Raw genomic sequence first — 15,206 nt, forward strand, 5'->3', positions numbered from 1 at the left:
TCCCCCTGCAGAGGAGTGAGCAAGCGGCTGTGTGGGGCTTAGTTGCTGGCTGGGGTTAAAGCACAACAGTGAACTATGAATCCATTGTTTCTGGTTGCCCAGCCTCTGAGGTATGGTGTGTGATATGTGGCATGGGGGGGGTGGCATCGCTGGCCACATGGAGCATTAAGAGTGGGTAACTAAGCAGTAGTTAGGACTGTAGCTACTGAGTGCTCTGTGCAGGAGTCATGCCAAGCCTATTGCTCCTCTAGCAGCTGTGCACTGCACCAACAATCCTGGGCTGTCTCCAGGAAGGCTCGCAGAGCCATCTTCTGCCTCCAAGAGCTGCTCTGATCATCTTGGGTAGGCAGAGCACTCCTGTCCGGCTGTTCTCCCAGCAGGGAGGAATGAGAAGTGGAGCGGGGCTGTGCAGAGGTGCTCAGCCCCTCAGAGGCCACAGGGACCCTACAGGAGTCAAGAGGAAGATGAGAGCACCCCTTGAAACGAGAGCAGGAGGGACATCGGACCCCAGAGATCCTCCTGGAGATGGTGAGAGGTAGGAATGGGCAAGGGCTTGGGGAGGGCCATGTGAGGCAGGATGTGGGGAGGAGGGGGCCAGGAGCAAGAGTGGGGTTTGTGGGAGAGGCAGGGTAGGGGCAAGAGGATCAAGGAGGTTGAATGATTTGGGAACAGAGTATGCATAAAATTTGGAGGGGAGTGAGGCCAGAGCAGGTGCTGGTGGAGAGCCAGGAGAGAACAGAGCACAAGAAAAGCATAGTGGGAGTTGAATGAGGCCTTTGCTGATGAGCAGTGGTCACGTTATGCTGGAGGAGCTGCTCTAAAGCCGCATAAAATCTCCCAGAAGAGTGTGCTTGGGGCTGGGTGCTGTTGGCTACCCCCTCTGTCTTGGGACCCTGGGCAGGGATGCTCTGGGGTGGGAGGCAAGTGTGTGTGGGCCGGGCCTTGTGCCCACTCTGGGACCTTGGGAGCCCAGCAAATACGCGGGCAGGGTTTGAGAGTAGGGCTTGAAAAAAATCACAGCCTCATCTATTTTAAGGTGGGAAGAGGTGGCTTTGATCATTTACTCAGACCTGCTATAATACAGGCCATGGCAGAGTCCAGTGAGATGTGGCTGAGCTTTGCCTGTCTTTTAGAAAGGCAGACAGTATATTTGAAAGTCTTCCCTGGTTAGTTTTTCTAACAGTTTCAAAATCTGCTTTATTTCTATACTCAGTTTTTGAGTTTTATTTTCTGTTCCCTAAGCCTGCTTATGCTTTCACCTTTCCCAGTTAAGCCATGCTGTCAGATATTTTCTCCTTGCTTCAGTATTTATGTGCACTGTGATCAAGTTGTCTCTTTAACTTCCTTCAATAAACTTAATAGACTGAGACTTGTTTCCATGCCTTTTCAATTCCTTCCCCAGCTGGAGGAGGGAAGGTGAGTGTCTGGCTCCTGGCCTTCCTCCAGCAAGCTGTTCCCACCCACCTTCCTTCCACAGTCGTGTTTTCGTTGCAGTGCTGGGAAGGTGACTGAGACCTCTTGCTTCTCCTCACTCAAGTCCTGATGCTGTCAGAGGAGAACCCGCTCCTGTTACTCTCCTTGCTAAAAAGAAATTATGAGGTGCTTTTGTATGCCCAGGCCAGCTCCTGGCTCGTGGTGATGCACCAGTGTGTATTGGCTGTTGCAAAGCTGCCTCAGGAACCTGCATTTCTGAAAAGTTGCAAAAGTGTAGCACTGATTGATCCTCGGGTAAGGTGAGAAGTGAGAGCAGTTTTCAGAACAGTGCACCTGGTTCCTAGGAACTCAGATCAGCCCTGCGGGCTGTGCCTAGCTGAGGAATAGAGCAGTAATCCTTTGGTCTCCACAGACCTGTATCACAGAGGGGTAAAGTGAGATGCGGTGGTGTGCCCGGGGCCACACAACGAATCTGTGGCAGAATCAGGGTTAGAAACGAGGAATCTTAAGTTCCCGATTCAAACATGGCTTTCATATACCTGGTGAGTGTTTCCCATCTTCAATTCGAAGATGGCAATTCAATGTAAAGAGTCTTGTGTCCTGCTTACTCTTTGTTCCACACTGTTCATACATTGCTGAGGGAGAGCTGCAAACCCGTTGAAGTGTGTGTTGTCAACAGCATGTTTAGCTCAGTGAGCTGATCTGGGGTGTCTGCCCAAGGACTTGCTGAGATTCTGGATGGGTGTAAATACCTACCCGCAGATAGCCTCTAGCAGGCTCAGAGCTCAATAGACTACCCGGGCAAATAGCGAGCCTCATCACAGATGAATTAAAAGAAGTGCACAAAGGAAAAATTAATTCTAGGTCCTATCAGTTTTAGGAATCTCTGGTTTTGCTTATAATAATAGATACAGTATTTGTAGACTTTCTTGGTGGAGGTGCCTTACTAGAGTGCGGTTTGTCGGTGGTGGGGGAATATTGGTCTGAGACAGCATACGCAGCACTGGAAAAAAATGTAGAAAATAAAACCTGAAAAAAAGCCAGACCCCGCAACTTTCCATTAAAAAGCCTCTTAAAGGGACTCTGGCTGGCTGTTTTATTAAGTGTGACAAAGTGATGGGAGGTGGGGGGGAGCTCCTATGTTAATAAGTTGGAAAGGCACTGCCGTTCCTCTCGCTGAGCGTCTCAGGGAAGTGGAATTAATTCATGGCATATGCTCCCAGCATCTGCCGCGGTGACCCGGAGTGGCGGGAGCGCAGCACCAGGCAGAGCGAGCCAGAGCCCGTATTCCCCGCTCCTCTCTCGGGCCTTGCTCGCCGCCTGCCCGTGGCTGAGCATGGGGGCGGCGTGGCTGCGCCGGCTGAGCACGCACCCAGCCGCCCGCCTGCCTGCCTGCTGGCCTGGGTGGGATGTCACAGCCCGTGGCCAGAGTCTTTCTCACTCTGAAGAAGGAGAAATGCTGTAGACTTGGGAGGGAGAAGGGGACGTTTGAATACAAAAGAGACCGACTTGAATGGAAGCTAATCCAGTTTTTCCCAAACAGCCTTAATTCCTCCTACAGCATTCCCTGACCCAGTCCTCTGTTCTCCAGCCATCTGACATATTATGAGGCTCTTGTTTCCCTGTGCATCTCTACAGATGATTTGATCCTCTCCTCAACAGAGAGGACAGAGGTTGAATCTGCTGTTAGGTGGGATTTCATTGTCTGTTTAATGGCTCCTAAGAAATAACTTTCCATCCCTTTTTTCCCCTCCACCGACCTGCGCCACGGCCAGTAGCTGTATCCAGCCAGTACAGGTGGGTGCACTGTGTTGTTTCCAGGCTGCAGCAGTCTTTGCCTGTGCTTCATGCTCTGTGTGTGAGCTTTCCCTTGGGAAAGGGCACCCAGAGCCAACCCTCCACTGGCTGCTCTTTCTTCAGCCACATCCTTCCACCTTTTCGGACAACTGCCTGGAATATGGGACACTTTCCTGGCCTGAAGAACTGGCAGAGCCAGGAGAGACCGGAGCAGTGGGTGATCCCCAGACAGGGCAGAGATGTCCCATGCTGCTTCTGTGGTCTCCCAGCAACTGCCCCCACACCTCAGCAGCTTCTCCCACTTCTGCTCCCTTTCAAAGCATGGCATCCCAGTCCCGGGCTGTGCTGGCACTGTGCAGTGCTGAGTGAGGGCCGAGGCAGGATCCCAGCTGTGGGGCACCACGAGGGATCCACGATAGGCTGCCCTGGCAAGACCAGTCCTCCCAGGGCCGTGCTTTATCTGGGGGGATGACCCGCACTCCATGCGTCCACAGCCTGGGAAGCATCCTGATTGATTCAGTCATGAATGCTGTATGACACTTGACGTCCAGAGCTCCTGAGCCCATTAATCTCTCTGCTGTGGTCCCTGGGGGGATGAAACCTTTCCTCTCAGTGCCCTGCTACCCGGATCTGCCCCATCAGGCTGCTCTGCTCAGACCTCGCTGGGGCCAGAGCAGATCCGGGCCGCAGGCCCTCTTATCAGGCTCCATCTCCTGTCACTTTCAGGACCGCTTCATTATCCTTTTATTAGCCCTCTTCTCCTGCTTATCGTTATTAATAATCATGCCGGATCGGCTGGAGTGCTGACAGCTGCCCCTTGTCTATTCTTTCTGTCTATTTTAATCCTGCCTGCTTATCTGGAATAAACCTGATCCTTTTTCTTTTAATTAAAGAAATTTAGTCAGCCAGCCCCTCCTCCATGCAGAGATAGGCCTGATCACACCAGTGATATGCAGAGAGCAGGAAAAGGGGCAGATTACCAGGTCACAGTGTTTTCCACAGCACAAAGATACGGGATGTCAGAGTAGAGGCTGGAAGAGATTAGGGCACATGTGTGCGGAGAAGCACAGCACTGGGGCACTGTGAGGTGCTCATCTTGGGGACTCTGTGTCTGACCCAGTGTATTGGTGCAGGGCTGTGCGACTACGTCTGTACTGGAGGCGAGAGGCATCACTGCACCAGTGCAAGGCAGGCAGGGGAGCTCTGCTCGCCCCTCTCTGCTTAGAATGGGTGGCAATAGCAATGCCAGGCTCAGAGCCTGTGTGGGCAGCACTGCTGGGGCTGCTGAGATCACTGCAGTTCCTACAGAGGCTAAAGGACTTTGCTTCTCAGCGCTTTCTAATGTTGATGCAAGCGCTGGGCTTCACAGTGACGCTCCTGCTTCGTGCTCCCACAGGCATTGCTTCCTGAGGCCACAGATCTCGTTCTAGTCTCCTAAAAATGCCTCGCCAGGCAGTTTGCTTGAGCTGAAATATTTGTGTTGTCTGAAGGGACAGGTCACTCGAGGAAGGGCTGTGCAAATGGGCTGCGGGAAAATTGTTGTGCTAATTCACACTTTTATGAACCCATAAACTCAAATCTGCATTCATTGCAATCTGTAAAGTGACTGGAGTGTGGGCTGAAGTGCTTAGAAAGTGTTAATCAGGGGTCCGTAACAAAGCAAAACGCTCTGAAGTGCAGCAGCAGGAGCTTGGCCATAAGCAGCAGGAGTATTCAACCTTAGCGCTAAAAATGCATATTTGTTGGTTCCCAAACGGTTCATTTCAGATGCACAAGTTGCAGCATTGACTGAATGCGTATGTACCCTCTGCTACAGAATATGGCAACTGGCTCAGATTTGTAGGGCTGTTTCACCCCTGGGAGGCTGCGGACCCAGGAAGGGTATAGGGCAGAACTTCCTGATGCTCAAGCGAGAGTGTAGCTCTGAAATCCTGTCAAGCAGAGCATGCTGGCTTCTGTCCCTGGGCTTCTGTTGCTTTTGAGCATTTCAGCTGACTGGGATGAACGTTAACCTGCAGTTCAGATGTTGGTGTGGGAGCTGCCACAATACAAACCCATGCGCATGGCTTAACAGATCCTTTAAAAACATGTGATTCTGTAACAATCACAGGCAGGAATTGTGCATGGTGACATTCATGCTGTTGCTTCCCTGTGAAACGTCCTGCTGCTCACAGAAAATCTTTTCCCTTACTTCTCTTCTACCCAGTTCTGGAAAATAAACTACAGAGTCTGGCTGTTTTGTATCCAGTTATTGATAGCAGACAATGAATGATCGTTACTTAATGTTGAACAAAATGTTTGAAAGATGAGAAAATGCAGAGTTCACTTGCCTAAACTGATGCATTAATAACTGGTCAGAGCTTTTATTATCTGCCCCTGCTCCTTCAGCAAAAATCAACCCCCCTTCAGATCCAAGTAAGGAAAATTCTCAGGATGGTTTTTGGCCCTGAAATGATGAGGCACACCTTTTTTGGTGTTGTGGGACACTTTGAATCAGCCAAAAAAGATGGACTTGCAGTCCATGTGACAGGCTGAAGTCTTGCTTTGATCATTACAACTACCTACAAAGCCAGAAAAGTGCCTTGGGAAATTGCCAAAGAATTTGGCAAGTCAAGCAACCTTCTAAGTGCTTCAAGCTCCAAAGCCAAACTGGAGTTAAGTTTGTGGCTCCCTGTGGCCTGCAGGGTTATGTGTACAGATGGCTGTATGGCTTGGTGAATCAACCTGCTAAATAAATGGGTGATAACAGTTCAGGCCATTGTAGCTATACCTGAACTAGCTCAAAGCTAGTCCAGATAGCAAACTCCGTCTAACCCAGAGGGATGAGAAGCAGCCTGGATTTGCCCAGCTGAGGGCTGTGGCTCCCCTTCTTCAGGGATCTGACCTAGCTCTTTCAAAACCATCTCTGGTATTGCCCCTCTATATTGCTCTATGCCCCATAGAGGTACTCTTACTGACTTCCATGGCTTTCAAACACATGGTGCCAAAGACTTAAGACCCCGTCTGTCCCTTTGTGAAGGGCACTGGATGCTCTTCATTTCATACACAGGGACCAGAGTCATGGGCTGATAATGGAAGTTCGCCAGGGTCCCACAGTAAGACTGTGACACAGCTAGGAACTGAATCCAGCCCCTCCGAGCATCCATCCAGTGCCTCAGCCACATTACTTCACTAACTAACTGAAATGATATACAAGGACAGTTTATTTGTTTTCTTTTGATTTTCAACCAAAAGCTGGTTTCAGGCTATAGACCTCCTTCCAGATTTTCAAACACACAAAGTAAAACGTCATAGTCTCTGTACAAAACACCTTCCCCAGGAGCAGCACAGCACACTGCCCACCTGGTAGTACCCCTGCTGAGGTAGGAAACCGTAATCATCTCCTGCAAAAACGGCTTCCTACCATAAGCCTGCTCCCCTTGTCCCAGAAATACCCAGGGAAAGGGATGAGTTGTCAATGTGCCAAACTATTTTCCAATGCAAACTCTGGAAGCCTGAAGCCGATAGGGCTCTTCAGCCTGCTGTTGTCTCTCTCTACAGAGTCCCCAAAATCAAGCTCTTCTGCTGAGCTCAGCAGAAGAGGATCACAGAGTAGGGATGGGAAATCTCCATGCTGAGGGATGCACAGGCCATTCAGAAAGACTTTGGTAAGTCACACAGTACCACATTGCCTTAAGAGTAACCAAGCAAATGTGTTGTTTTTTTTTTTTTTAAAGTCACATGATGGTCAAGAGCCTTTAACGAAATTGTGGGCACTGTCTGTCCCAGGAGCCGTAGGCTTTTGTCACAGGGTACGCCAGCCCCAACAAACTTAGTTCTTAATTGAGCGGGACTGGTTGCAGCACAAAGTCTGTGATGGTTTCTTGTGACATAAGACAGGCACAGGGAGAGCTTTGTAAGATGCCTGTGACTTGCATGACATGCAATTGAGTATGACCAGTTTCGAGAATAATGTTCAGTATGGGCAACATCACATTAGGCAAACAGACCTGGAATATGTGTGTGGGTCTAAAATGTCCATGCTTAACTTCTCAGATAAATGGTTTTTTTGCTTACATGAAGTGGGTATGTATCTGGGTCATACTGGATACACGGCTTTTCTTGACTGGAGGTGTCTCTGTGCCATATAGAGCATAGCTGTATCTCACCAGCTGAGTGGGTCCTGCCCTGTTGGGCCCAGGGATCTGTTTGTCTATCTGTACAACGTACACACGCACCAGTGATGGCTGAGGTTGGAAGTATTTATGGCAATTAAAATGTTTTGCCTGGAAGCTGTTTTGGGGCTTTTTTGAAGTGAGGATTTTCAGACTTCAAGGTGTTAACAGCCCCTCTAAACGGTTTTGTTTTTTAATTGCAGCAAATGACTGTGGAGCCATTAAACATTCGCCTCTCTGCAGTTGTTTCTAAGCCCTTTCAGTCCTTCTTCTATTTATTCTGTTTAATTCAGTCGGGTAGCTTGGGGCAGTGAAGATCAATACTTTACTTTGATAGAAAAGAGTCGGGTTTGAAACATAGAGATAAAACTGACACATTTTGTATAAATTTAATTAAAAATGCACCTTTAGTGGCTTGTTGCAAGCACAAAGCCAGCCCTCCATCTAACTATCTCTCTGTCTTGCTCTCTGCCTCTCTTTTTCCTTTCTTGTTCCTAACAGGAAGATCTCTGAATCTGCCTCACCAACAAAGCACCTCGTTTTATGATTTTGTCTTGAAAGTTTAGCACTGAGGGAGCAGGATGGAAGGGATGTGAAATTCTAAACAGACCTTCTGCTCTCTCCCCAGTCCCACTCCTTTTGGTGGTGGTGGCTGGGGGGATGGGGAAGGAGCCGGCTCCCCGGTGGGGGAAGGAGGGGGATGAGGCAAAATGATTTTTTTTTTTTTTTTAATCCCAGCAGATTGGACACCCTGGGGCACTTTCCATTTGGATCTGTAGCTTTCTTCCACTCCCGCCCCCCTCTTCTTGCTTCGTTAAACTGAGAATTATTTTTCTGACTACATGTGCATCGCCGATCCCACTAGGATAGTGCTGGCCACAAGGCAGTGTCTTTATTCTCTCTTTCTTTTTCCTCCCCTGCCCCCCTTCATTTTTCCCTCTCTCACTCTATAACCCTGCTGCCAGTGGGGACATTTGTCTTGTGTTTTATAATCTGGCCCCTTCACCCCCTTCCCCTGCATGTCTCTCTCTCTCTCTTTCTCAATCCTGTTTGGCTCGGTTCATTTTTCACTTGAGTGCCTTTCGTCCCAGACTCCCCTCTGCTCCGGCCTCCCTCTGCTCAACACCAATAAAACACGCACAACACAGGTAGAACAAGGTGCCAGGGCTCAGCGTGACAAACGGCTCACACACCACTCAATAACCACGGCTGTAAATTGCCCCCTCCTCACCCTCCGCCGGCTCCCAGGGACAGCAGCTTGGCCGGGCCCACGTGAAACGTGCTGCCCCACCACAGGGTGAGACGGGGAACACCAGTGGGAATTTGGGCACCAGCCACCGCTGGGGCAGAGACCTTTCCAGCGCTGTCGTTAGGGGTTGAGAGATTTAGTGTCCCCATGTCACTCCCCGGTGGGGCTGTGCAGCCTGAGGGGCCCCGGGGGCTTGTTGGAAAATGGGGATTGTGCAGCAAGGGGGTGCAAACCGCCTTCCTGACCTCCAAACCACCAACTTAAGTCCTATTTTGTGGCCAAGAGTCTCAAGACTCGTTCCATCCGTGCAACCTATGGGAGGGTTTTGAAGGGGAAGGATGACAGTGTCTTCTCGAGGGTCACAGCTGGGTGGGCAGCTCTGGCCGGGCACTGTGTCACCTCTGAGAGCCAGGGCCTCCATGGCCGGTGTTCCCCATGCCTGTGCCAACCTAGCCAAGGCATGTCAGCCACCTACCCCTTGCTGCTGAGCTGCAGCACGGCCTTCCCTGGGATGCAACATCTCTGCCTGCTGTGTGGGCTTGGGCTTGCCAGGGCTGCCCTGGCTGCACACTCGCACTGCACATCGTTGCAGTGTTCACATGTGCTTGGTGCTGTGCACTCGTGTTCGAACAAACATACAAGAGAAAGAAATAAATCACTGCCTGAGAAAAATAAACCACATGGCAAGGAACAGGCAAGGGGAAAAAGAGCAAACTGGTTAACAAAATAAATGCGAACAAGACCTCTCACCAGCTGGCAGCACCTGCGATCAGCTTCTTCCTGGGTCTGCAGAGACTCCATTGAGAGCAGTGGTGTTAAAGAGCATGTGGAAAATGGTTGGTACGTTATGTATGGTGTGGGAAAAGGGAACGAGGGGGAACAAAGCAGGTGTCATTGGTGGAGGCTGGACAGAAAGGAAGGAACGGGTCTGGAAGATGAGAATAAGCTCAAGGCTCATGCACAAGCAAGATGAGCTTGTGGAGGAGGCTGAAGGACAAAGAGGCACAGCCACATACACTGAAGAAGCAGCAGCAAAAACTAACCTAGATGACTGGGGCAGAAGAGGGCCGGTGTCTGCCTCCCTGGCCCCAGGCCTGGGTGACCCTGGGGTGTGTGTGGCTGTCGGTGGGTCAGCATGCAGGCAGTGCCCTAGCTCAAGGCAGAGAAGGGGCTCTCAGATACAGCCGCAGGGAGTGATGTGCAGCCGCTGCACGGAAATTTACTCTTTGAATTCCATTGTGTTTGACTTTAGCTGTCAAAACTGCAGTCGCTGTGAATTTTGCTTGAGAGCCAGAGGTGCTGTGTGGGTGGAGCTGCTGGTTTTGCAACAAGATGCAAAGCTGGGTCCCTGCCCCACGGATTTCAGGTGTCAACCCCTCTTGTCTTAGGTAATTGCCAACTCCAGCAGACGTGTGTTTCCTGTTACCAGTTTCATTTGGCTCTGGGATTCCTCTTCACCTCTCCCTGTGCTAATTTGTGCCAGTAATATATGTAGCATTTCCTACCCTTGTATTTATAGGAGGGTGCATTTCAGCTGCAAGTGAAGACAGTGTATTTTGTAAATTGTTAACTAATGTTTTAGCTTTGCAGTGCAAAAGAAAAACACTCATCTTTGCCTTGCCCTCTGCCCCAGCCCATACCGGCGCCTCTGTGGTTCAGGCTGCTCTGCTTTACCAGCAGTAAAAGCAGAGAGTTTCCTTGCTAAGCTAAGGCATGATGGGGTTAACTCTGTCAGTCTGTCTGCATAATATTGTCTGGAATATCAGTTCAAGTCCTTCTGAGTGATTCGTGGAGGTGAGCGCTGAGGGTTGGTTTCTCAGGGACTGTGCAGTGAAGGAGTGTGTGCGGTGTACAGTGCACTTCTGCAGACAGACAACTCCCGCATCTTCTGCCTTTAATCACAGCAAATGAAAGTTCCTAAACATGCGGAAGGTGCCAGGCTTTTGTGTTCTGCCACCGGAGCTGTCTCTGCGCCACCGTCAGTGCCGGTAATTGCAGACAGAAGCTGCTTTGTGTTAAAATGGTATCAGTAATTGAAACGGAATTCAGAATCAGGACCCTGCAGGCACTGCTCAGTGAAAGAAGAAATAAAGATCGTTTGGGTCACATCTTTTGTAATTTGCGTTTAATAATCATACCAGGAGGTACATACAAAGGGAGAGGAGACATGAGATGCAGCCCGCTCACCCTCCCCACGTGTGCTATGCCTCGCAGCCTTCCTGCGGAGACAGGGGAACCTGGCGGGACCCCGCACCCTGCTTGGCTGGGGTGGGGTGGTGGGAGGGCTGCCGGCTGCCTCGCACAGAGGCTCAGGGCTGCTTGTGAGGTCGAGCCAGTACTGCACGCTGGCAGCCAGAAGGAGAGAACGACTCCCTGGGTCCACGTTAAACTGGATGCTCAAGTTCTGGTTTTATGGTTAGGCTGTGGATTTATGGGCCCAGGTGCTGGCTCTCGCTCGGTGAGTCTGGCTAAGCACTGAGCATCAGAGGGCACTCCACTGATTTGCAGTTTCTGAGTTTCTCTTTGAAACAGGCTCCCTTTGGTATCCTTTGATGGGCTTCCACGGTTATGCCCATACAAGTATAGCCACGGAAACTCAAGCTGTAGGGCATGGCTCATGCTGAAATGTCCCAAACCTCTTCCACCACAGCATGATGAGGCCTCCTCTGTTCTGCTTATGGGGAACAGTGTGTTGCCTGTGCTCCCCCCACAAATCACAGCTGGACAATGCCCGGGAGGGCATTAGCTGGTGGAGACCAGCACCCTGCCAGGAGCCTGCCCATGTTCAAAGACTGCCAGTGCTAGAGCCCATGCCCTGGTAAATTTACTAGCCGTGTGATTTCCTTCTTGCCCTGTTTGGTGGGTGACTTCTGATCTCAGGATATCAAAGTTACCAGGAAAAAGCCATGTAGCAACAAAACGTTGCTAGGAGAGGACTGCAGTACAAGGCACAAAGATCCTATCAAAGACTGGGAGGAAAATGGTGCACACTGAGTGCAGGTAACTTCTGCTCTTTTTGGCTTTGTCCTGTGCTTAGCTGATGCTTGTTTGGCCCTGGAAGAAGTGGGATACAGTCTCTCTTTCTTTCACATTAAAGCCCACAATGGTGCTCGCCCTGTTCCAGTACTGCTCCCAGTCTGCCTGTTGGAGGTAGGGTAGTGGGTTGGTTGGCCCTTTGGACTAACCCAGTACAGCTTGTTTATCTTGTGCTCCTGACAGACTGTCATGGCATGCTTCTGCTGTGCTTGCCATGGAGATTGAGTTGAAGGCCCCAGAGAGACTACAGCAGATTGGTGAAGAAGGTCTCTCTCAGCCTCAAACTGTCCAGGGACATTCAGCTGGTCTTATAGTGCCCAAAGCATGCACTCAGCAAGTCTCTGCTCCAATGACTGCATCAGCCAATACAGGGCTGCCTTGCTCCCCTTGGCCCAAGCCCCTGATCCTGAAGGAGCTAAGCCTGTCAGGTACCTCCCCCATAATCTCCGGGATGACCAAGGCATATCATACAGCATCTAGCATATGTGAAACAAGATGATCTGGTTCTACGCTCATATAGTCTGCTGACCTGCCCTGTGATTTCCCCTAGCTTTGCCTCTGTTGAGCCTTGCCATAGTGCAAAAATAACCCAAATTTCTTCTTCAGTAAAAAAAAAAAACCACCACCACTTTTATTTCTTATGCCGAACCCAACCACATCAAACACACACCTAAGGAATGGCAGTATCCATTCACATATTCCACTTTGGTCTTTCTAAAACCCAGTGACATCCTGGGAGCCACTCTAAATCCAGATGAGATGGACACGGATGCGAGCAGGACCAGTGCATTTCATCCTTGAACAGTGGGTCTCTTTACCTCAGACTTCAAGTACATTTTGGGGAACAAACCCGGCCCTGGTTATCTTCATTGGTGTCCTGTTAATCTCAGTGGAAAGGAGCAGGTGGTACTGCCTGGGTTTCTTTCACACAATGTACATTTTCTCTACCATTAGGCTTGACTCAGGGACAGGCTTCATTGTCACCTGTGGTCAGGATACAAAGGAGACATCTCCAATGTCCAGCATCTTCCCTATGCTCTGTATTGATGCTGTAACCTCCCGGTTTCCCTTGCACACACGGTCTGCGTTTCTGCCTTAAGCTGCTCCTGGCAGCTCACCATTTCACAGTTGTTGCCTATGGCCAGGAAGAGCATCATCTGTCAGCTACATCTGGAGCTGCCATCCTGCCTTCTCCCAGGGAGCCCAAGGGGTCCTTATCAGAGGGCCAGAGCTGCAGTTGTGACAGGAGAAATTTAGGTTGGGGAGAGGTACCTTGGCTTCTTCTAGTTTTAATTGCTATTACAAGGAAGAATCTTGTTCTTTTATTTTAAGAGCCAATATCCTGATTTTTCTTTAGCCTAGAAAGGCAGTGATATGTGACTTGACGTCCCCCTGCTCAAATGTTATCAGTAAATACCCAGGCACCTGAAGTCAGATGAGGGAAAGCATCTGAAAAAGGTAACAAAAAGGAGTTTCTCTACTTTGTGGAGAGAGTGTCGAAGCCCTGTATAATTACATGAAGACACCCAACCTTTCCTTTCTGCCTGAGAAACTGAGGATGCCTTAGCCTTTGGGTGCAGCAGTAGGGCTGCTGAGGAGGTCCATAAGAGGCACTGTGGATGCTTTGTCTTTTTCTCTCCAAGCCTTCTTCTCACCTTATGCATGGCAAAGACCTAGCAGGCATCATCACGTTAATCCTGTTCCTTGCCAGCACTTCAGGAAATGACTGTGTCACAGCCTGTGTCCTGCAAAGATACCCAAGCGAGCTGGACTGCTGCATATGAGTGGCTTTCTGGCTGGGCATGTATGTCCTACAGTGGTTATCAGCCCTGGTGGAGTGCTGTGGCAATGCTCATCTGCTCTCTTCCCTCCTTGGTTCAGTCCCAAATCCCTCCCCAAAACTTCAGCTCCAGTTTTCAGCATCTCCACCCTCTTCCTCCATGGAGACCTAGAGATCTTAGGTGGACAGTCACATGTTAGGTGATGGAGAGAATAGAGAGCTCTTGAAGAAGAATTTAAATAAGCCCTCCTGGCCTTGCCTTGCTTTAGTAACTCTCTTGTGGGGCTGTTTCCATAGGCCTGCTGTTTGGCCCTCTGACAGGTGCGTCTCCTTTATGCTGTGCTATTAGAGCCCCTTTTGCATGCTGCAGAAGATGTCATTAGGAGGAAAAGGCCATAAAACTATCAGCAACATCCTCCCCTGATCTGTACAACTCTCTCACACACCCCTTCCATCACCACCCATCCTCACACAGTGATTTCATTCACACTTCCCACACACTCACCTGGGACCCCCATACACCCACACCTACACACGCTCACACAGATGCACCGTGCTCTTATTTTCTCTGTTCCCCAGCCTTCCTTCCCTCCTCCCATCTGTTTGTTGAATAATTCCTGGCTAAGTAACTTTCTCTGTGCAGTCCCCAGGCCGGGGCATGGGGACTTGCCCCCGCCTCCCCCCTGGCCATCCAGGGGGGCTTTTGAACATGTGTTTCTGGGAGGCAGACACCAGCTGGCTGGGCGACATTTGCATAGTCAGCTAAAAGCCCCTGAGCTGAGCTGGGGACGTCTGGAGGAGCCCATGGCAGGACGGAGGGAAGAGGGAAGCGCTGGTCAGCTTGAGGTCAGCTGGAACAGATTTCCAAATGAACAGACAGATGGCGAAAGGAGACGAGGCGTGGGGGGAGCATGCAAAGGCTTCTACATCAAATAAATAAATCACTAAATGCAGTAGGGGAATAAGTGACCAACGTGCCTATGGGCATGGCAGTCACTGTGCTGCTTCCTTCAGAGCCCGTGGGGTGGATGGATGGGGCGAGCGTGGGGTCTCATTGCTCTCAGCGCCAGGGAGGGGAGCAGGGTAGGCCACAGACCAGGGAAGGGGCAGGGAGAGGCATGGGGCTCTGTGGGGTCCCAGCGCTGCGAAGCAGCAGCAGGGAGCTGGAGGATCCCCGCAGCCTCCTGCAGCGAGCCGGAGGGGCCCTGTTGCCGGACCTCTATCCGGGCGCCAGCGGGGCCTGCCGCAGCTGCAAGAACAGACCCCCAATTCACCTGGCCACACTGTGCTTCCAGGGCATCACCCAGCTCGGCGGGTTTGGGACTGGGGTTTGTAGCCCCGAGCACAGGGTGCCCTCATGGTACCAACCCTCCGTCCCCGCTGTTTCCTCCCTGCTGTTTCCCCCACTTCTCCCTCCACTCCAGCTAATTTCATTGGACTGAAAATAATAAAGCAATCTGTACAGTTTTGCTCCTACAAGGACGTGTCTTTGCCATTCCAGAGTAACAGGAAAACATTATATTTACGAGCCCCTGTGCTGCCTTTGCACTCTCTTGCTGATCACCGTTCCCGGCTGCCTGCCTGGTTTCATGCTCTCTCCTGTCTGCACAGCTCACTCCTCAGGACAGAAAACACACTTTATTGTTTGATCCTGCAGCACCTTTTGGAGCGCTGGGGAAAAAAAGCACTCCCTTAGCACGTGAATTCGCCAGGCAGAGAGAACTGACTTGCCTCCCCAGTGCTCAGGGTGGCCACA

The sequence above is a fragment of the Pygoscelis adeliae genome, unplaced genomic scaffold, assembly GCF_000699105.1.
Source record: "Pygoscelis adeliae isolate BGI_AS28 unplaced genomic scaffold, ASM69910v1 Scaffold71, whole genome shotgun sequence".
Classification (NCBI taxonomy): Eukaryota; Metazoa; Chordata; class Aves; order Sphenisciformes; family Spheniscidae; genus Pygoscelis; species Pygoscelis adeliae.